Raw genomic sequence first — 22,137 nt, forward strand, 5'->3', positions numbered from 1 at the left:
AATTCATATTTGAACAATAACCTGTGATTATCCACCTCCAGAGAGGTGGATAACTGAAAGACAGAAACATGAAGGACACAATCGATACCTAGTTTCTGCCAAACTACTTTCCAGTTCTCCCAGCAATTCTTACCAAACAGTGAATTCTTTTCCCCAAAATTTGGATCTATAATTTTGCCAAATAGAAGGTAACTATAAGCTTTTATTACTGTTTGTTGGATGCCCATTCTGTTCCGCTGCTCTACCTGCTTCTTTCTTAGCTGGCACCAGACAGTTTTTAATAATTATTGCTTTTCACACAGTTTAAAATCTGGTACTGCTCGTCCTCCTTCCTTTCCATTGTTTCCTTAATGCGTCTGATGCTCTTGATCTTCTGTTCTTCCAAATGAATTCTGCCATTATTTTTCCTAGCTCTATTAGATTTTTTTTTGATAATTGAGTCTTTTCTTGATGAAAATATTGTGTGTCCGTTAACTCAAGGCTTCTGTTTCTCTTGCAGGCCGTTGGCCCCTCGCATTCCTGATCCACATTTTCCAGTGAACTTCTTGCTGTCCTCATTCCCGCCTTGGCATGCCAGTCACTGAAGAGCAAAGTTGATTCCACTTGGGAGGTTTTAGTCATGTTTAGCATAGACGTTCTCTGCCTCTTCATTCTCCTCATCATAGACAGAAACTAGATATAACTACATAGAAAGCATCATTCTGTCTGTGCTTGTCTTTCTGCAAATATTTCCAGAATAACTATGGAAAAGCTGCTTCTACACGGTACAGGAGCCGTCCTTTGAAGACACGGAAAAGATGAGAGAGATCCACTTGGAAGCTTTATTCTATGAGATCTGCCTCCATGCAGAGGCCAGGCGAATTGGTAACTATAGCTTTGACCTATGGGATGTTAATAGGAAATCCAGAGAAAGAAGGTCTAACACGCCCCTCTTTACAGATAAGGAAACTGAGTCCCGGGGAGGTTTCATTCAGCCAGACAGTGAGTGGTAGAGTTGGAATATGAACCTTCCCCAGTCCTCTGAATCGGGGTCTTTTCCCCAACCTCTCGGCTCCTGCTCGGTTTGAAGAAGAGAAAGTTTGAGAGGACGGAGTCAGTGTCTGCCAATGCTGACATGTGAAGGAGGGAAATGAAGACTTCTTCTCCTTGGACCCAGAGAGTAGAACTAGGAATTGCAGAGAGATGGATTTCAAGTTAATATAAGGAAGACTCCCAATTAGAGCTGCATGAGAGATACTTCCTCACTGGAGGACTTCAAACCAAGGCTGATGATTGACTATTTGGTCACCTACATTGGAAAGGGGCTTCGTGTCAGGCTAGTTGACCTCTGAGCTCCTTCCCAACTCTGACATACAGTAATTTTGCGACCTAATCCAACCTCCTCTTTTTACAGACGAGTCAACAGTGTCATGAAGATAAAATGACTGTCCCAAGGTCACATAGACCTTTAAGGAGCCACGCTAAGACTTCACCCCCCAGAGGTTGGTCCTAAAGCCTGCGTTCATTCCCCTGGAACCCCTTCCTACTGAAATCCTACCATTCAAAGAGTGAAGTTGGTCAAATGGCATTCCCTACCCCAAGGTCCCATCTTGAAAGTCACATTGCATTTTAAACATTGTGCTCTAGCTTGCTTTTTCCTTGGGAAATGCCCTAATGTTAATGTTCAGATCATTATATAAAAACAAACCTTCCTTGTGCGCTCCAGATCCTATAGTAATCATATTAAAGCAGCCCTTTTATTGCTGGTTAATGGAATTCTTTTAAAATTGAACCAGTTTCAAGTAAATAGATTTGCATTGATCTGGTGATGTATAGAGCTCAAGCCAGTCTATGTGTAAGCAAATTAAAAGTCTTAAGCCTATACAGCTAAACTGTATAATCCCATGCTGCAAAATTGATCCCACGATGCCCTCTGGGGGCTCCCTCCCTTTGGGTTGGTGCCCTAAGAAGAGGGGGGGGAAGGGCTGCATTGAGTTCCTTGGACAGGAAACATTAATTAGTCGTAAAGAAAAAGTATGTTCGGTGCTCAGCCAAAGCCCTTTCCAAGTCTCTAGAAAAAAACACACACAATCTTTGTAATAGGAAGAAAAAGAAATCATCTTATTGAAGCCTGAGCTGAGATCACAACGGGCAGGACATTTTGTGCCACCTGATGCAGACCTGGTGGTCCTCCAGGTGATGCTCTGGTGGCTCTGGCTCAGCCCTCTCCCCAACCCTGACCTACCTTGATATATACTTATATTTAATATACATATATACATGCATATCAAGAGAGAGGATGAGGAAAGAGGGAGAGAGAAAGAGGGAGGGAAAAGGAGAGAGAGAGGGAAGGAAAAAGAGAGAGAGGGGGAGGGAGAGAGAGGGAGAGAGACAGAGACAGACAGAGAGAGGGAGAGAAAGAGAGAAAGGGAAAGAGAGAGACAGAGAGAGGGAGAGAGAGAAAGAGAGGGAAAGAAAGTGAGAGAGAGGGAAAGAAAGAAAGAAAGAAAGAAAGAAAGAAAGAAAGAAAGAAAGAAAGAAAGAAAGAAAGAAAGAAAGAAAGAAAGAAAGAAAGAAAGAAAGAAAGAAAGAAAGAAAGAAAGAAAGAAAGAAAGAAAGAAAGAAAGAGAAAGAGATGGAGGGAGAGAGAGGGAGAGAGAGAGACAGAGACAGAGAGAGGGAGAGAAAGAGAGAGAGAGGGAAAGAAAGAGAGAGAAAGGGAAAGAAAGAGACAGAGAGACAGAGAGAAACAGAGACTCCATTTCCCAGAATCCCACTTTTGTCCTCATTTCATGTTACATTTTGGAGATAAAGTTTGTTAACCCTGCTTCTCACTCTCTCTCTCTTCCCCCTCTAATGCAGTCAGGAAAACTTCTCTTTACTCAGGTTTTTCCTTTTGCTCTTTCTATTTCCTCTACTTCAAATGATTATTAATAAATCTTATAAAATATAATACTCGGAGTTATTAGGATATTAATTTACATCTCGCAGGCTTCTCAGGCAGCATGGCATGATGGGGTTCTAGAGTCAATGGACCCTGGTTGTCCCTCCCGACTCTACTTTCATTTTTAGGATAACTAAACCACCACATCGGACATCTAATTCCAATCCATCCTCAATATACTGTGTAAAGAAGAGAAAATAGAACTAAAAAAAGTGAAAATGAGAAAAATCAGCTGGAGCCGATCACCTGTTCAAGAGAAATCTAGCCATAAGCATCAGCATTATAAGAGAATCGAGAGGTGCACTTACAAGATATTTGACATGAGGAAAGATACTAAATATTGCAGGAACAATCCCATACATGCAATTTTTTTCAACAAGGCTATCAAAAAGAGAGCAATAACTATAGATTCATTATCAACTTTCTCAGCCTAATGAAACGTTTATGAGAATTATTTACTCGCTCATCAAATGTATCTGATTAAAAAAATGTAAAAATGAAAAAGGACAGGCAGCTTTTCACAAATGATTCCTCACAACTGGAGATTTCAAAATCCTTTTGTACTGCCATTTTGAAAACCACGGAGATGAGGCATCACAGAATTTTAGCTGGGCTTATTTCAGTTTTGTTTTGTTTTGAATGGGAAAGAGAGCGTTTCTTCCAACGATAGACCAGATTGATTTCTGGCAAAATTATAGAATTCATTTTTAAAGAAATGGTTTCTGAGGGGTAGCTAGTTGGCTCAGTGGATTGAGAGCCAGGCCTTGAGTTGAGGGGGCTTGGGTTTAAATTTGGCATCAGACATTTCCTAGCTGTGTGACCCTGGGCAAGTCACTTCACCCCCATTGCCTAGCCCTTACTGCTCTTCTGCATTAGAACCAATACATAGTATTGATTCTAAGATGGAAGGTGAGGGTTTTAAAAAAAAAAGGTTTTTAAGATATGGGAAAAGGGGACATCTAGGTGGCTAGGTAGATAGAATGCCAAATGTGGAGGCAGGAGAATCTGTGTTCAAATCTGACCTCAGACACGTCCTAGCTACATGACCCTGTGCAAGACACTTCATCTCCATTGCCTACCCTTTATCACTCTTCTGCTGATACTTACATATCAATTCTAAGATGGAGGTAAGGGTTTTAAAAAAAAAGATATGAGAAGAGAAGTTGTACTAAAAGAGGAGTTCTATACTGGAGAAGACAGTTCTGAGAGAACCAAGATATCTATTCTCAAGATATCAGAAAGGGGAGAGACTAGAGGCATGGAAAAATCACAGCCTTTTTATGATCAAAATAAGGCAACTATGAATATGAATGAATATGAGTAACTACTGGCTGATTCGTATACTTTCCTCCAGCAGTTATTGGAACCCACTTACATTATTTTGTATTTTCTTTATACATGTTTCATAATTATTAGTGTATTTTACTACAAAAAGCTTCTTAAGGACAGAGATTCTTCCAAATGCTCAGTTATTGACGGATTTATTTTAAAAGAAGAATTACGTAAAAAGTATCATCTAAAGAAGCCCAGCAGCAGAATTTAGGACACAGAAAGGGAAGAATTTAGAGAGCAAGGAAGAAATTTTTGTGGTGATTCAGGCATGAGACGATTCCAAGTGGCAACAAAACAAAAAGGACAGAAAAGAACTATTTCAAATTTTTAAAAAGAATTGATCTGGGGGGCAGCTGGGTAGCTCAGTTGGATTGAGAGCTAGAGCTAGAGATGGGAGATCCTGGGTTCAAATCTGGCCTCAGTCACTTCCCAGCTGTGTGACCCTGGGCAAGTCACTTAACCCCCATTGCCTAGCCCTGACCACTCTTCTGCCCTGGAACCAACACGCAGTACTGATTCCAAGATAGAAGTTAAGAGTTTAAAAAAGAAGAAGAATTGACCTGATGATTCATTAAATGGACAGAAGATAAAGGAGAAAAGTAGATAGATAGATAGATAGATAGATAGATAGATAGATAGATAGATAGATAGATAGACAGACAGACAGATAGATGGATGGATGGATAGAAAGATGGATGGATGGATGGATGGATGGATAGATAGATCCTCATGACTATTTCTTCTCCTGCCCTTTCCATTGAATTCCAATTTCATAACTCATTGCCTGTTGTTTGTTTGCATTTAGAAATCTTGCAATCACCTGAAAATATAGTAGCAGAAATAAATGCTTTCTTCCTTCCTATAGTGCATAGAAGAGAATTCACAAAATCAGAACTACAGAGCTCCCTGGATCACTTCCACAGGATTTGATTAAAACTAAATCAATGCACCACCAGAGAAGTGAGGGTTAGACAAAGCTACTTTCTTTTCTTTTGTAAAAAAAAATTATTTAATTAATTAATTTAGAATATTTTTCTATGGTTACAAGATTCCAGTTTTTTTCCCTCACCTCCTCCCACCCCCCTCCTGTAACCAAGGAACAATTCCACTGGGTTTTACATGTGCCATTGATCAAGACCTATTTCCATATTATTGATATTTGCACCAGGGTGTTCCTTTAGAGTCTACGTCCCCGATCCTATCCCTGTCGACCCATGTGATCAGACAGTTATTTTTCTTCTGTGTTTCTGCTCCCACAGTTCTTTCTCTGGATGTGGATAGCATCTTTCTCATAAGTCCCTCAGAATTGTCCTGGATCATTGCATTGCTGCTAGTAGAGAAGTCCATTACATTCAATTGTACCACAGTGTATCAGTTTCTGTGTATAATGTTAAAGCTACTTTCTTTTAAAAATAAATTATCTTATTTTATTGATAATTTTTGCATCACATTCACATTTCTGAATATATTCCTCCATCCCACCCACAACACTGAATCATCTCTTATAACAAAGCCTTTAAAATAATCGGGGGGGAGGGGGAGAGCAATTCAGCAAAAACCAACCAACCAATCCTGTCTGGCAATCCACAAAATACTCCATACCCAAAGTCCTCTGCTTCTAAAAACCAAGTTGGGAGATACCTTTTCTATAGGTTCTATAGGTTCAAGTTTAATCATTCTATTTACGCAGCATTCAGTTTTATTTGTTCTTTCCCTACATTTTGGTGAGAATATTCTTCTGGTTCTATTTACTTCCCTTTGCATCAGTTCATGAAAATTTACCGGCACTTCTCCGATTTCTTCATCTTCAACATTTCTTAGATTATTATAATATTCCACAGCAATCAATGGGCCTCCTCTCTACTTTGTTCCAGTCCTTCACTACCAAACAAAGCTCTTTCTACTTCCACTTCTTTTCTGTCCTTGACTTTGCCAGGACAGCTTCCCTCCATGACATATGCCTGTGTGGGAGGTCCTATCTCCCTCTCCCTCACAAAGGGCTCTCTGCCAATTTTCCGAGGTCCTCGGGATCGAACAGGTTAAATACCCACAAAACAAGGCATCTGGGCTCTGTGCCTCACCCAGGGACAGGACTGGTTTTTTCCCTTCTTTGTTAAGTTTTCCTTGGCTCTGGGTCATTAGTTCACATCTTAAATGGAAGAGTAGTGGGTGATTTTCCCCTTATTATCTTTTACATTCTTCTCTCAAATAGAAAATCTGTGGACAAGTCATAATGCAAAACGGCAGCAATCTAATAACTGTGAAAGTGTCTTCTCCTTGAAAGGTTGTTGGGGAGGCAAGTATAGTTGTGCCACTTGTCAGCACCACCCATCGATGGTCTGACAGTGGGTGATGGTCTGTCAGCATGTCCGTTCTGAACCGCGAGCCTGGAGTGACCTGAAGAGCTGGTGAGCAGCAGAGAGACAATCTTCCTGTCCTGATGAAAATGTATTTCAGCAGCAAAGATGGTGAAGTAAATTGGGGCCTGGAGTGAAGTCTGAATTTCTTTTGGAACCCAGAACAGAGCCGGAAGAACGAGAGATCTTCTCATTCTCTTGTTTCCAGACTAACCAAAGAATTATTGGAGGTTTTGCTGCCCTGAAAGCTCCACGTGAGTCAGCAATGAGATGGGGCCAAAAAAACTGACCCAGGCTGAGGTTACATTCAGAGAATTCTAATGTGCCATCCCTGTGAGGGATAGGCTGAGCCCCAGGCAGAATGTCTGGAAAACTGTATTCATTTTAGCAAGACCCAAGATCGAAATGGCAATGACAAAAAAATGGCACCCTGCTAGAGGCCAAAATGGGAGAAAACTGGAAACCAAGCCAAAAATGCACCCTTGGAAGGATTGGGGGGTCGTTAGCTTATCGATTTTGAGCTGAAAGGGGCCTCGGAGCCCCATTTAGATCCAACTCTTATGATTTTACAGACAAGGAAACTGAAGCCTAAATAAATCAAATAATTTACCCAAGATCCCACTAGTCAAAGGTAAAATCTGAGCCCAGGACCTCCAACCCCAGAGTCAGCATCTAAGAACACTGTATATGCTATACTTACACTGTGGATGTTTTCTCAAACGAGATAATGTTTATTATAGCACTTAGCATATGTATAGTAATATTTATTACATAATATGTATAGATGAATATTTATTATAGTCCTTAGTATATTATATAGTGGGAGCTTAATAAAGGCTTCTTCCTCTTCCTTCTCCTTCCCACTAGAGAAGAAGCAGGGAAGATACATGTGCAAAAACAGTGATAATAGCACATTTTTGTGAGACCAATGGATTGGAAATGAAAGGGGAATGGCCAAACAAGTTACAGCAGTGAATGTCATTGAGATGCTATAGGAAGTGACGAAAGGAAGGGTTCCAGTGAAACCTGGGAAGACTTGTATGAACTGATGCAGAGCAAAAGTGGGTAGAACTAGGAGAAAAATGTCTTCAATGATACCAGCATCCTGAAGAAAAAACAACTTTGAAAGACTTAAGCTCTCTCATCAATGAAGTGACCCGCCATGATTCTGGAGGGCAGAAGGTGAAACATTGTACCTTGATCCTGATGGAGAGATGGTGGACTCAAGAGGCAGATGTGTTTGGGGATATGGGTCAGTTTTGGGGGTCAGTTTGGCAATTTACTTTGGGTCTGTTTGGAAATATATTTGGGGTCAGATTGGGAATTTATTTTGTTTAACTCAACATAGTTGTTAGAAAGACATTGCTTTTTGCTTTTTTCCCCATGGGGTCGGGTGGGTGGGAAGGAAAAACAGTGTTTGTTCATTGAAAATTAAAGTTAAAAAAAAGTACAGATCACACACTCTCCTTCAAGTATCTGAATAGCAGGTATGTGGTCGAAGGATTAGTCTTCTTCTGCTTGGCCCCAGAGAAAGAACTAGGAGTCATGGGTGGAAATTGCAAAGTGGCAGCTGTCAGCTTGAAGTCAGGAAAACCCCTCCTAACACCGAGTTGTGCAGAAATAGGTGAAAGGACCATGCATTTAGACCTGGAGATCAATTCTAACCTCATTGTGGAATCAACCACCTTGCTTAGTTAGTGAGTGAGCTCCCCGTTATCAGAGGTCTTCCAGAGGAGCCTCAATAACTATTTGTTGGGATGAGTTTTGGGGTGGTGAAGTGGTTTCCACATTACTGGCCTCTGAATTCCATGAGTTCATGTTTGCCCCTCATTGACACATATGGATAAAGATTTTTCAAATATAGAGAGGACAATTGTTGTGATTAATCAAATGTGATTATTTTGCCAATGACGTTTTGTTTACTCCAACTATTCCCTGAGACTTGGCATTTTACCTCTTTCCACTGTGACTTTGCATAGGCTTTACCCTATGCCTACAAGGCATCCCAGCTCCCCTTTGAGATAAAATGTTGGTATATCCTTTCTACACCTTCTACCTCCTAGAACCCTTCTCTTTCTTGGAGGTTCAGCTCAACTACTGCCTTTTGATCCCCTAGTTATCAGTGCTCTCTCCCTCCCTGAACTGTAACTGTGTAGATGTTTTTTCAATAGGATGGAAGCTCTCTGAAGACAAAGACTGCTTTTGTTGAATGGAAAAAATTACTGACTCTATAGTAGCCTCTGGGAATGGTGAATGTTCTCACTTAGCAGATAACTAAGGTACAACTAATAGCACGTGGGATCTTTTTTTGCTTTAAAGAGGAGACCTCACTCAAAAAAGTTGAGACTTGGTAGTCAATAAGGATTTATTAAACTCTTGCTATATGGGACATCTGTGTGGGTCAATGGATGGGAGGTCCTGGGTTCAAATTTGGCCTCAGACACTTCCCAGCTGTGTGACCCTGGGCAAATCACTTAAACCCAGATGCCTAGCCCTTAACCCTTTTCTGCCTTAGAACCAATTCATAGTATTGATTCCAAGATTGAAAGTAAGGGTTTTAAGAAAAAACTCTTACTATGTGTTAGGGGGAAAAAAGACAACAGGTACATGATTTAGATTGAAAGGGTATTACCATAAGTAAATAAGAGCATGGAATACTATACATGTCAGATCTACAGATAATGGAAGAAAAAGAGATAGAGAATATTATGAGACATAAAATAGATAATTTTGATTATATTAAATTGATTATATTAAATTCTAAAAGTTTTCTACAAACAAAAGCAATGCAGCCACAATTAGAAGGAAAGCAGAAAACTTGGGGGGTGAGGCAGAATTTTTAGAGGAAATGTCTTTGAGAAAGGCCTCATATCTCAAATATGTACAAAACTGAGTCAAATCAATAAGCATATGAATGATAAATGGTCAAAAGATATGAACAGACCATTTTCAAGTGAAGAAATCAAAGGTATCTATATAGTCATATGAAAAAATGCTCTAAATCATTTTGATTAGAAGAATGCAAACTAAAACAACTCTGAACATTCCATCTCATGCCTATCAGATTTGCTAATATCACAGAAAAGGAAAATGGCCAAACGGCGGACAAGTGGAAAAATTGGGACGCATGCACTGTTAGTGGAGTTGTGGACTTATCTAACCTTTTTGGAAATAGACCCAAAGAGAAAAGGACCTATAGTTACAAAAATATTTATAGCAGCTCTTTTTGTGGTAGCAAAGAATTGGAAAGTGAATGGCTATCCTTCAATTGGGAAATGGCTGAATAAAATGTGGTATATTATTGTGAAGGAAAACTATTGTGCTATAAGAAGCGAATAACAGGAAGATTATCAAAAAACCTGGAAAGACTTCTAGGAACTGATGCAAAGTGAAGTGAGCAGAACCAAGAGAACATTGTACACAGGAACAGCAATATTGAACTGAGATCAATTGCGAACGACTTAGCTCTTCTCAGCAATACAACAATCCCGTACTATTCCAAAAGATTTATCTGAAAAATGCTATCCAGCTTCAGTGAAGGAACTGATGGAATTTGACTGTGGATCAAACAAAACTTTTTTAAACTTTATTTTTCTTGAGAATTTTTTGGTGACAGGAGGGTGGGGGGAGAAGGAGTTGGGGTTGTGTTTTCTTACACAACACGACTAACATGCAAATATGCTTTGCATGGCTGCACATGTACAACCTATATCAAATTCCTTACTGTCTCAGGGAGAGAGCAGGAAAGGGAGAAGGAGAATGCGGAACTCAAATGTTTAAATGAAACATGTTAAAGATTGTTTTTATATATAATTAGAAAAAAATAAAAAAATATTTGAAAAGAAGAGAACCCAAAAAGGAAGCTAAAAAGGGTGGAAGAAGACCTAAAGGACCTGGGTGAGGCTGGGGGAAGGTGTTGGTAGAGAAAGTCTGGAAAGGAATGAGGCTTGATTGGGCAATAGTGTTAGTAGCAGACTCTACTCTAGTCATTTCTTCCCTCCAATATTTCTGAAAGCCGGAATTTTTGCCAAATATTAGCCAGAGCGAAACATAAAATTGGGACTGAGAGTCAAACCTCTGCCTAAATGTTGGGAATTCTCTTAATCTGGGGGTCTGGGCTACTGTAATTATGCTACTAACTTTTCATTGAATATAAGCTGTGACAAATAAAAGCACCCTTATTAATAGGCAGGCACTGTGCTAAGCAGGGAAGATAGAAAGAAAGACAAAAACAGACCCTGCCCATTCATGGAGCTCACAATAAGCCAACAGTCACATACAAACAAGATGTGGACCCAGGAAAGGGGGATTATGGGATTATCAGCAGAGGGAAGGCAAGAACCTTAAGGGGGCCCAAGGAAGATTGTTGAGAAGGTTGGATTTTGGCTGAGGCTTGAAGGAAACCAGGAGGGAGACATGAGGAAGGAAGGAATTCCAGGCAGGGGAGACAGTCAAAGAAAATGCACAGTTGCAAGGTCAGCACTCACTAGATCACACAGTACGAAGAGGGAGAAAGACAAGGATGGAAAGGAAGAAGGGGATCCCATTACGAAGGGCTCGAGAAACCAAACAGACCATTTTTATTGGATTCTGGAGGTCACTGGGAGCCACTGGTGTTTATTGAAGGAGCAGGAGAGGGAAGTGACATAATCAGATCTACACTTTGGTGAGATCGCTTTGGCAGCAGAAAAGAGAATGGGTTGAAGGGGCCAGAGACTGGAGCCAGGGAGACACCAGCAGGCTAAGATCTGCCCCAGGAGGGTTGCAGGGTCAGAAGAGAGAAGGGGTATGTGAGAGAGAAGTTAGGAAATAAAACTGATAGAGTTACAGAGAACTAAGGAGCCACTGTATTGCCACTGGGTTTAAAAAAAAAGTGAACTAATTGTTGTGTGGGGATGATTTATCCCTAGATGACATGGTAGGTGTGGAGAGACTGGTAATAAAAAGCTGTCTTCCCCCGGAACACCCCAAAAGCACTCGTGTTTTACAAGGTAGTTTGGCAAGGAAAGGCACTAGCAGCTGGGAGAACAAGAGAGAGTTCATGCAGAAGGCAGGGTTTGAAGGAAGTAAGGGATTCTGAGGCCTAGGGGAGGAGGGAGCACATTCTAGGCTTGGAGATAGAAAATGGAGAAAGCTTATTCAAATCTGGCCTCAGATCATTCCTAGCTGGGTGACCCAGGGCAGATCACTGAACCCTAATTGCCTAATCCTCATGCCTTGGAACCAATGCTTTGTTTTAGTCCTAAAATGAAAGAAAGAAAGAAAGAAAGAAGAAAGAAAGAAAGAAAGAAAGAAAGAAAGAAAGAAAGAAAGAAAGAAAGAAAGAAAGAAAGAAAGAAAGAAAGAAAGAAAGAAAGAAAGAAAGAAGAAAGAAAGAAAGAAGAAGAGAAGGAAGGAAGGAAGGAGGAAGGAAGGAAGGAAGGAAGGAAGGAAGGAAGGAAGGAAGGAAGGAAGGAAGGAAGGAAGAGGAAGGAAGGAAGGAAGGAAGGAAGGAAGGAAGGAAGGGAAGGAAGGGAGGGAGGAAGGAAGGGAGGAAGGAAGGAAGGAAGGGAGGAAGGGAGGAAGGAAGGAAGGAAGGAAGGAAGGAAGGAAGGAAGGAAGGAAGGAAGGAAGGAAGGAAGGAAGGAAGGAAGGAAGGAAGGAAGGAAGACAATGGTAAGATAAAGATCAGCTGTTTATTAATTACTTGCCCTGTGCCAAGCACAGTGTTAAATGCTGGGGATTCAGGCAAAAGCAAAGAAATGGGCAGTAATAGGAAGAAGACCCTCAAGCTCTGAAATCTCTTGTTTCTCGCCAGTTAGTGCTAGTTAAGTATCAACTTCAAACCCATCGTTTCAGCATTAGCCCAGCCCGAATGGCGATTATCAGTTGCCCATTCTGTGTGCCGGACCGGTAATATTCTACACGGGGCGTCAGCGTCAGCGTTGTGCCCAATCAGTTTTCTTCATTACTCGGGTTGTCCTTTCTTTACTTTCCTTCTGAACTGTAAGACGTCATTAACCGCCTAGAGCGAGGGCTCTGGCAAATGATGACAAGGTGGACACCTGGGCACTGGGGGCTCTGGCAAACCTGCCTCACGCCTGCGCGTGCTCCGTACTGCCCCCACACTGCACCTCCACCTGAACTTGGTCACGCCCATTTGCCAGGGTTTGGGGGAGGGGTGCAGACGTCTCTGGAGGGGAGATGCCAAGCCCCCCCCCCCCAACCTAGTAAATGTGCCAGCCCTGATCCACAGAGCAGAAGCTACTGCTCTACAGCTAGAGCTGTTACTCCCTCAGCCCAGGGAGCTGCTACTCCCCACCTCGGAGAGCTGCAATTCCACGAGCTCCAGAGAGGCTACTCTACCAGCCCCCAGACCACCCCACCAGCTACTGGGCTATTATATAGACCACCATAAACTTCTTCAAATAAAATTCATTTCTTACTTCTGGATTGAGGGCAGTTTGAGTCTCCCATTCTTGGGGTGAGACCCTGCTACCATCTTGGATGTGTTTCTCCCGCAACACCTTGGTTTGGGAACCAAGAGACTTGAGTGCGAGTTCCAGCTCTTCCATTAACTAGCCAAGTGGCCTTGGGCAAGCTGCCTCCTTTCTACAGACACAGATTTCCCTTTTGGAAAAGAAATGAAAGGGTTCAACAAGCTGATCTTTCTCTTAAAGGCAACTAGGTGGTGCAATGGATAAAGCACTGGGTCTTGGATTCAAATCCAGCCTCAGACACTAATCGTGTGATCTGGGGCTAGGAAGATAAGGATGGCACAGTCCCTGCCCTCAAGGAGCTTCCATTCTCTAGGGGCAGACAGTGTACATCTATGAGAATATGTAGACGATAGATACAGGCTCATTGGGGGGAGGGAGATCAGGATGGGCGACAGGAAAGACTTCTTGTCTGCCTGAGGAAGGATTTCTGAAAGGCAGAGGTGAGGAGGGAGGGAAGAGCAGGAATACACAAAGGCAGTGGGTGATGGAGGCTCGATGAGCCAGTTTGGCTGGACCAGGGCAGGGAAAGGACCAAGCCGTGAGGAGGCTGGACAGCAAGTCGGAGCAGGTCGCAGAGGGCAGAGGGGCTGGGGCTTCATCTTGGAGGCCACTGGAGGGAAAGTGTGTCTGGGTGGGAGGTGCCAAGGCGAGGGTGGCATGGAGCTGCCTTATCTCAATGGCCTGTCTGCATTAATCAAATTCACCAGACAAACACTCAGTTCTCGGCTTGCCGGGGTCTGCGCAGTATTCACTTTCACATGTGCAGCCTAATTTTAGCTCTGAACTCTGATAACTGGGACCTTCCCCCGGGGTTCATTCTCTGGGTCCTGGAGAGTCCCAGCACCAAAGTCTGAGGATCACAGCTTCAGAGTCGGAAGGGATGCTAGAGGTCATCCATTCCAACCCCCTCATTGTAGAGAGGAAGAAATGGAGGTCCAGACGGAGGGAGATTGGGGGGGGGGGTTGGAAAACGCAGCACACAGGTAAGAAATTAAGAACTAAGATTTGAACCCAGACCTCTGACTCCTAATCTAAATATTTGTCCCTACCACATAATGCTGTCCTTGGGAGTATCTGCTCCTGGAGAACAGCTCTGAGCAGCCAGAGAGTCACTTAAATGGAGAAACAATCTCATAAACCTAAGCTTAGTGAGGACTAGCATCCTTGAATCTTTTCAGAGTCCAAAAATTAATTAACTTGCCCAGGGTTAAACAGCTAAGAAGTATCTAATACCAGATTTGAACCCAGGACCACCCATCTCTGGGCCTGGCTCTCCATCCACTGAGCCACCAAGCTGGTCTTTCTTGATGTTAATTCAAGCCCATTTACCCGGATTTTGTGCCTCAGTCTACCAAACTGAACAAAAAATGGCCATTTCCCAGTTTCCATCACCATCTCCAATCCTGTGTAGAGCTGGACAGCTTTCAGACAGTAAGTCAAATCTTAGGGTCCACAGGTGGCCTGATCCCCCAAAGGGGCCAAAAGGCTCTGGTCTGCTCCATAGAACTCCAGGAAGGCACCCACTGGCCTGCTGGGGTAATCGAAGCCTATACCTCAGCCATGCCCTGGAAAGGCAGTGACATGCAGCAGAGAGTGCCCGGTTTGAACCCAAGAGCCACTACTTACTGTCTGTGTGGTCTTGAGCAAGTGACTTCACCTTTGGGGTTCAGTTTCCTCAAATGGGGTTCATATGAAGGGACTGATTTCCAAAGTCCTTCACAAGCCTAGAAATCCGGTGGTACCGTGATCATTGAGGCCCCAAAGAACTTTCTAACGCTTTTCCACAGAGAAATTGGACCTTCAAGGTTCTGACTCTCTTCTTTGTGTAAAAAAGAAATTCTATCCAGTAGAGCAGCGACCCTCAAAGGGTGCTCTGCAAACCACCGATGGGCTACAAGAGGCCCCCCAGGACTCTCCAGCTCCTCCATGGGGCACATGTGGGCAAAGGGGAGAGAAAGAACCAAGGAGGTGGAGGGAGGAGGTAGAGGAGTTTCCCCTCTAAACTTAGATGTGCATCTAACAGTCAGTCGGCATCCAGTGTCCGTTTATCAGGCTCCATTTAGGAATGTTGCTGCTGGCACCTTCTTTCTGGGATCATCTTCCATTGACACTGGATGTCACTTGTATGGATGGAGGTGTTTGCTTGCTGTCTTCTCCCAGGAGGATGTAAGCTCTCTGAGGGGAGGGGGAGATGTTTCCCTGTTTATCCATTAGTTAGATGGCACAGTGGAGAGAGAACTGGGCTTAGAATCAGGAAGACTCATCTTCATGAGTTCAGATCCTTAGACACTTACTAGCTGTGTGACCCTGTGTGGCTTAACTCTTTACCTCAGTTTCCTTATCTGTCAAATGAGATGGAAAAGAAAATAGCATGCCACTTCAATATCTTTGCCAAGAAAACCCCAAAGGGGTTACAAAGAGTGAGACAAACCTGAAACAATGAAAAAACAACAACCTATCAATATTTCCCATATTCAAAATTAAAGCACCACAAAAATAACTGAACCTTCTGAAGGGGTCTCAGGGTCCCCCAAGGATCACCAGACCACACTTTGAGAATGGCTACTCTCTTCTAAGTTGCCTTGAAGAAGGCAAGGAGCATTGATGATCTAGATCCATGGTGGTGAACCTATGGCATGTGTGCCAGAGGGGACACTTAGAGCCCTCTCTGTGTGCACACATACCATCGTCCCAGCACAGAGTTCACCAGAGTTTGTTACTAGAAAGCCAGAGGATATAGGGCAGGGCTGCTCCCCTCCCTCTCTTCCCACTGTGCCTGGGGACATTCCTCACATCCCCCATCCCTCCAAAAGGTTTGCCATACTGATCTAGATGATGGAGAGAGTACCATGAAATCACAAATCTGTCCAAATACCATGTTTCATCCTGCCCTCCTCATAGGGCTGTCATGAGCCCCAAATGCCATTCAACATAGGAAATACTTTGATTGATTGATTGGTTGATTGATTGATTAGAGAGAGGTGTTCTATCTCCCAAAGCTAATGAAGAGACTCCATGACTTGCGACATATTTCTTTTATGGCATCATATCATGCCTTGGGTGCTTCAGGAATGAGTAACGGAATTTGCTGTGGTGTGACAGCTGATGATGTATTCTTGGAAAGGCATATTTCTATATAGTAACTTGTCTGAATGATAAGCACAAATGCCCCAGAGCCCCTCCATAAAGTCTTTGGGGGCAAAGAGAGGAGGACACCAGAATGCCATAGGCCTTCAGGAATCGCCTGAGATGGATCACAAATTTAGAACTAAAAAGGACCTCACAGGCCATTGAGCCCGCTACTCTCATTTTACAGATGGGGAAACTGAGGCATGCAATGGTTAAGTGACAGTTTTAAAATGTAGTGTTATGTATGTTTTATTGTGCTTTTATTTCTTTTGCTAAATATTCCCTAAATGCATTTTAATCAGGTTCCTGCCACTTGAGGGAACTGCTGGCTGGGTGCTTGACACCTCCCTCTAGAGCTTATGTGCCCAGAGTAACCCACCCCATGGGTATAAGAGGTAAGGACTTGAACCCAAGTTTTCTTGAGATCGTGGCCATGATACTCTTCTGCCTGTTGAATAAGAGGCCGAGGGAACCATTATTTTGTTGGAATAATGAAAGCATTAATAAGAGTCACAGCTGTTTCAACAGAATGCATAGAATCATATATAATAAAGCTAAGAGGGCTCTCAGATGTCATCTGAAACAATCCCTCCAATTGACAAACGAGGAAACTGAAGTCCAAGGAATTTAACTGAATTCTCCAAAGTCCTACCAATAGTAAACATCAAAGGCAGAATTTGAACTCAGGTCCTCTGACTACAATGGCAAGAGCTCTTTCCACTGTACTCTATTGGTTGGGAGTTTATAAATTGCTTCATAGGCATTATCTCCTTTAATCCTTACAATAATTCAGTCAGTCAACAAGCATTTATTAAAACACTTGCTATGTTCCAGACATTGTAGCAGAGTTCCTCCCCTCAAGTAGCTTACGTCCAAATAAAGGAAATGAAACATATTATGGGGAACTGAAGGGGGTGGCATGCAAGAGAAGTTGGAGGAGGGGAGAGAGGAGATGTCCATGCAGGACCCAGTGGCAGAGTCCAGCGTGGCAGAATCAGAGGAATCAGAGCCAGGAGAGAAAAGGAAAAAAGCCAACCTGGGCTCCTCCCCAAAATGGCGGCTCAGGAAAGCACTTATACTTGGGAAAAAGGAGTTATAGGAGCAGAGGGATATTCTCAGGTGAGGAAGTCAGGAGTGTTTAGGGAGTTCCAGTATGAGAAGGCAGTTAAGGCATAAAGAGGCAAAGTCGGGGGAATCAGAGACAGAGCTAGGAGAGGAATGTACTTTTTAATATCTTTATTTTCTCTCTTAGAATCAATACTAAAAATCCATTCCAAGGAAGAAGAGTAAAGGCAATCGAGGTTAAGTGACTTGCCCAGAGTCACACAACTAGGAAGTATCTGAGACCAGATTTGAGTTGATTTGATTTGATTTTTAAAATCTTTTATTTTCCCAATTACATGCAATTAATAATTTCCAACATAAGTTTTCTGAAATTATAAGATCCAAATTGTCTCCCTCCCTCGTTTCCCTCCCCGCTTCCCAGAGGAGGTAAGTAATTTGATTTCGGTTGTACATGTATTATCATGTAAAACAAACTTCCATATTGGTCATTGAGAATATTCACGTAAAACCCAAACCCCAAGATCAAATCACAAACAAACTAGACTGAAAAATCATATGCTTTGATCTGCAATGTTCTTTTTCTGGAGGTGGACAGCTGCTTTGTCTTAAGTCCTTCAGAGCTGTCCTGGATTGCTAAGAATAGTTAAGTCCTTCACAGTTGATCATCGTACAGTATTGCTATTACTGTGAACAATATTCTCCTGGTTCTGCTTATTTCGCTCTGCATCAGTTCATGGAGGTTTTTCCAGCTCTATCTGAAATGCTCCTGTTCATCATTCCTTATAACACAATAGTATTCCATCACCATTATATACCATCATTTGTTCAGACATTCCTCAAATTGATGGATAGCCTCTCAATTTCCAATTCTTGGCCATGAGGTCAGATTTGAACGTAGGACCTCCCATCTCTAAGCCTGGCACTCTCTCCCCTAAGCCACTTCACTTGCCCATGAATGTATTTTTTCATTCTAATTTTAAGAGAAGGAAATGGAAGATGAGAAAGGCCAAGTGAATGACCAAGATCACAAAGCAAGTCAATAGTCCCTTCTCACTATACCATAGCTACGATTCTATTTTAAAATTCTGAGGGATTATAAGATGCCTGGCACATAGTAGGTCCTCAGCAAATGCTCAATTGATGAAAATCACTAAGTTTTTCTATGAAACACTGTCCATCAAAGGCGACCATGACACAAGGGAATTGGACTGTCTGGTCTTTAAGTACCGTATCTTATATTCCAAGCCCAAACCCACGGAAGGGTGGGAAGGAGAAGACAGAAGAGCTTTAAGCTGGGTTCTACCCAAGCCCAAACGGTCCACTGCCCCCAGATAGCCCTCTGGTCTCTGGAAGCCTCCAGTTCTGAAAGTTGGTGAATCTTAAATTCCATCCAGTTCTGGTGGTGAAATGAGGTCACCCAATTGAAATGCCATCAGTTTTTTTATCACTTAAAGACATGTCTAATGGTCATGACGGAGTGGACAAGCCACTTGGCCATTCGTTCCCATTTCTTTAATGACATCAATACAAGGTTTCAATTTTCATATCCGAGCTGACTCTTGGATGTTTGTCCATTTGGACTCATTCAATCATATCCCTTGTAGAGTTATTATTTTAAACTCATCCAGACTTGAGCTTTTTGTATTATTAGGGGAAAAAAGCATAGACTTACCTTTGGCTGAATTTAATGCTAGTATTAATGTAATTAAACCTAATTGAATTATATTAAATGCATCCTGCCATTTTATACATAGTGAATTAAACCTTGGGGTGGAAGGCCATCGGAATGCAACATCTTTCCGCCTCTTCTATTCCCCGCATCACCGATACGGAGCACTTAAAGGAGAGGAAGGTCTCTGGGCTTCTCCTTTGCTTTGTTCTAAGACTTTCTACAAAGCTTGTCTTTTTGTATAGTCTAACCCTTAACCAGAGGTGGAACTAAAAATAGAGCGATGATAATAATAATAGTACTTAGGGGTAGCTACGTGGCTCAGCGGATGGAGATCCAGATCTAGAGACGGGAGGTCCTCGGTTCAAATCTGGCCTTGGACACTTAAATAACATTTCCCCATATATTAATATATACAATTTGATCTAATTGTAGCCCTTAAAGAAGAGAGTTTGAATTAAAATAAAAACATTTTTCTCCTTTTCCCTCTTTTTCATATTTACCTTTTCATGTTTCTCTTGATCTTTGTGTTTGGATATCAAACTTTCCACTTCTGAGTGACCCTGGGCAGGTCACTTAACCCCACTGCCTAGTTCTTACCACTCTTCTACCTTAGAACCAGGGCACGATACTGACTCTAAGATGGAAGGGAAGGGTTTGAAATAATAATAATAATAATAATAATAATAATAATAATAGCAGCACTCACCCAGTGCTTTAAAGTTTGTAAAGCACATAATGAATATAATTTCATTTTATCTTCACAACAACCCCCAGAAGGAGCTGCTATTATTATCCCCATTTTACAGACCAGGAAACTAAGATAGCAAACTTAAAGTCAATAACTGCTGAGGCAGGAGTTCTTAACCTACTTGTTGATTTATTTTCACATTTTAATAACTTTATTCCAATTTTTTTCACTTTTTTCACTTTAAATTAAATTTAAATTTTTAAAATTTAATTTAATTTAAGTTTTCACTTTAATTCTTTATGTTTTCCTTTAGTCATTTAAAAACATGACCCTGCAAAGGGATCCAGAAGCTTCACAGGACTGGCTAAGGGGTCTGGGACAAAGGAATGGATGAGAAATTCTGGATGGAGGCAGCTAGGTAGTTCAGTGCACAGCGCGCTGAGCCTGAAATCAGGAAGATCTGAGTTCCAATCCAACATCAGACACTTACTAGCTGTGTGACCTTGAGCAAGACACTGAACCTTGTCTGCCTCAGTTTCCTCCTCCATCAAATGAGCTGGAGAAGGAAATGGCAAACCATGCCAAGAAAATCCCCAATGGGGTAACATAGTCGGACACAGCTGCAAACAACTAAACAGCATGCCATTAAGTTCAATAAGGAAGACCTTTTCATAGAATTATTAATTATACACATTTTATAGAAGAAATTAAAGGTTCTCCCTGGAATCTAGACATGTATTTTGTGAAAAGGCAAACTGAATAGGCGGTATGGGCAGATGCTGGAGTCAAGAATATTGAGGGTCACCTTCTACCTCTCACGGAGTCAGAGGAAGAGGATCCAAGTTCAAATCCTGCTACTGTCACTTATGGACCTCCAGCAAGTCCCTTCCCTCTCTGCGCCTCTGTGTCCACATCTATCAAACCAGGCACTTAGACCAGATGACTTCCAGGGCTCCGAGTGAGTCTCTGTATTGGCAACAGGACTTGGGACAAGTTACTTCCTCTCTCGGTGCCCCAGGCTGTCCTATGAATAGCTAAAGAGCTGCAGATGCACCCAGGGGAAGAGACTCCACACAGAGAGTCCTTCCACCAATCTAGACCTGGGAGAGAGCTTGGACGCCAACAAGCCCCACTCGTCTCAATTCACGGGTCTCGGTAACACTCCAGAGTGCAATTTCCAAATGTTGCTCGGGGTAGGTGTCCCCTTTGTCCCGTCCCTGACCACCCTGGGGCTCGCCTCTGTGTCTGGGAGAAGCCTTCTGAGCTAGGTGAGGGCCCAAGATGAATCCGAGGGGAAGCTCTGCCAAGGCATCATTCCAGCATAAGCGCGTGGATTTGTTTAGTCGCCATTTGTAAAGCGTTTAGCCAGTGCCTGGCGCATAGTAGGAGCTACAGAAATGCAGAGCTGCTTATTCCCTTCCCTTTGCCCTGTCCCCCATTCCGCCATCTCTCCTCTTCTTCAAAGGAAGCCAGACTCCCATCCTGTATAATTGGGGAGGACCTTGCAAACCCAATCAAGGAAGAAGGGGCAGACTGACAACATCCACTGCAGCTTCTCCCCTCACTCCCAGGCCTCTGCTTGATTCTGTGCGAAGAGCTGGCCATGACATATTTCCTTAAGTTCATATTAAGGAGAGGCAGAGCCGTAGAGGACATAGGAAGCCAGATTCAGACTCAGAAAGACCTAGGTTCCAATCTTACCTAAGCATTTATTAGCTACATGACCCTGGGCAAGTTAAATCACATTGAATCAAGTGGCTTTTCTCCCTCCTTTTCTCTCTCTCTCTCTCTCTCTCTCTCTCTCTCTCTCTCTCTCTCTCTCTCTCTCTGTCTGTCTGTCTGTCTGTCTCTCTCTCTCTCTGTCTGTCTCTCTCTCTCTCTCTCTCTCTCTCTCTCTCTCTCTCTCTCTCTCCCTCTCTCTCTCTCTCCAGTTTCTGTCTCTTTCTTTCCCTCTTTTTTCTTCTTCTTCTCTCTCTTCTTCTCCTCTCTCTTCCTCTCTCCTTCCCTTTTTCCTCACTATTTCTCTCCCTTTCTTTCTCTTTCTCTCTCTCCTTCTCCCTCTATCTCTGTCTTCTTCCTTTTCTTCTTCTCTCTTTCTTCTTCTCCTCCTCTCTTCCCTTTTTCTTTCCAATTCTGTTTCTTTCTCTGTTCCTCACTATTTCTCTCTCCCTTTCTCTTTATCTCTTCCTCTCTGTCTCTCCTTCTCCCTCTGCCTCTGACTTCTTCCTCTTCTTTGTCTTCTCTCTTTCTTCTTCTCCTCCTCTCTTCCTCTCTTCTTTCCTTTTTCTTTCCATCTCTCTGTTTCTTTCTCCATTCCTCATTATTTCTCTCTCCCTTTCTCTTTCTCTCTCTCCTTCTCCCTCTGTCTCTCTTATTCCTCTCCTTCTTCTCTCTTTCTTCTTCTCCTCCTCTCTTCTTCTCTTCTTCCCTTTTTCTTTCCAACTCTGTTTCTTTCTCTGTTCCTCACTATTTCTCTCTCCTTTTCTCTTTCT

Source organism: Monodelphis domestica, chromosome 7 (genome assembly GCF_027887165.1).
Source record: "Monodelphis domestica isolate mMonDom1 chromosome 7, mMonDom1.pri, whole genome shotgun sequence".
NCBI classification, from domain to species: Eukaryota; Metazoa; Chordata; class Mammalia; order Didelphimorphia; family Didelphidae; genus Monodelphis; species Monodelphis domestica.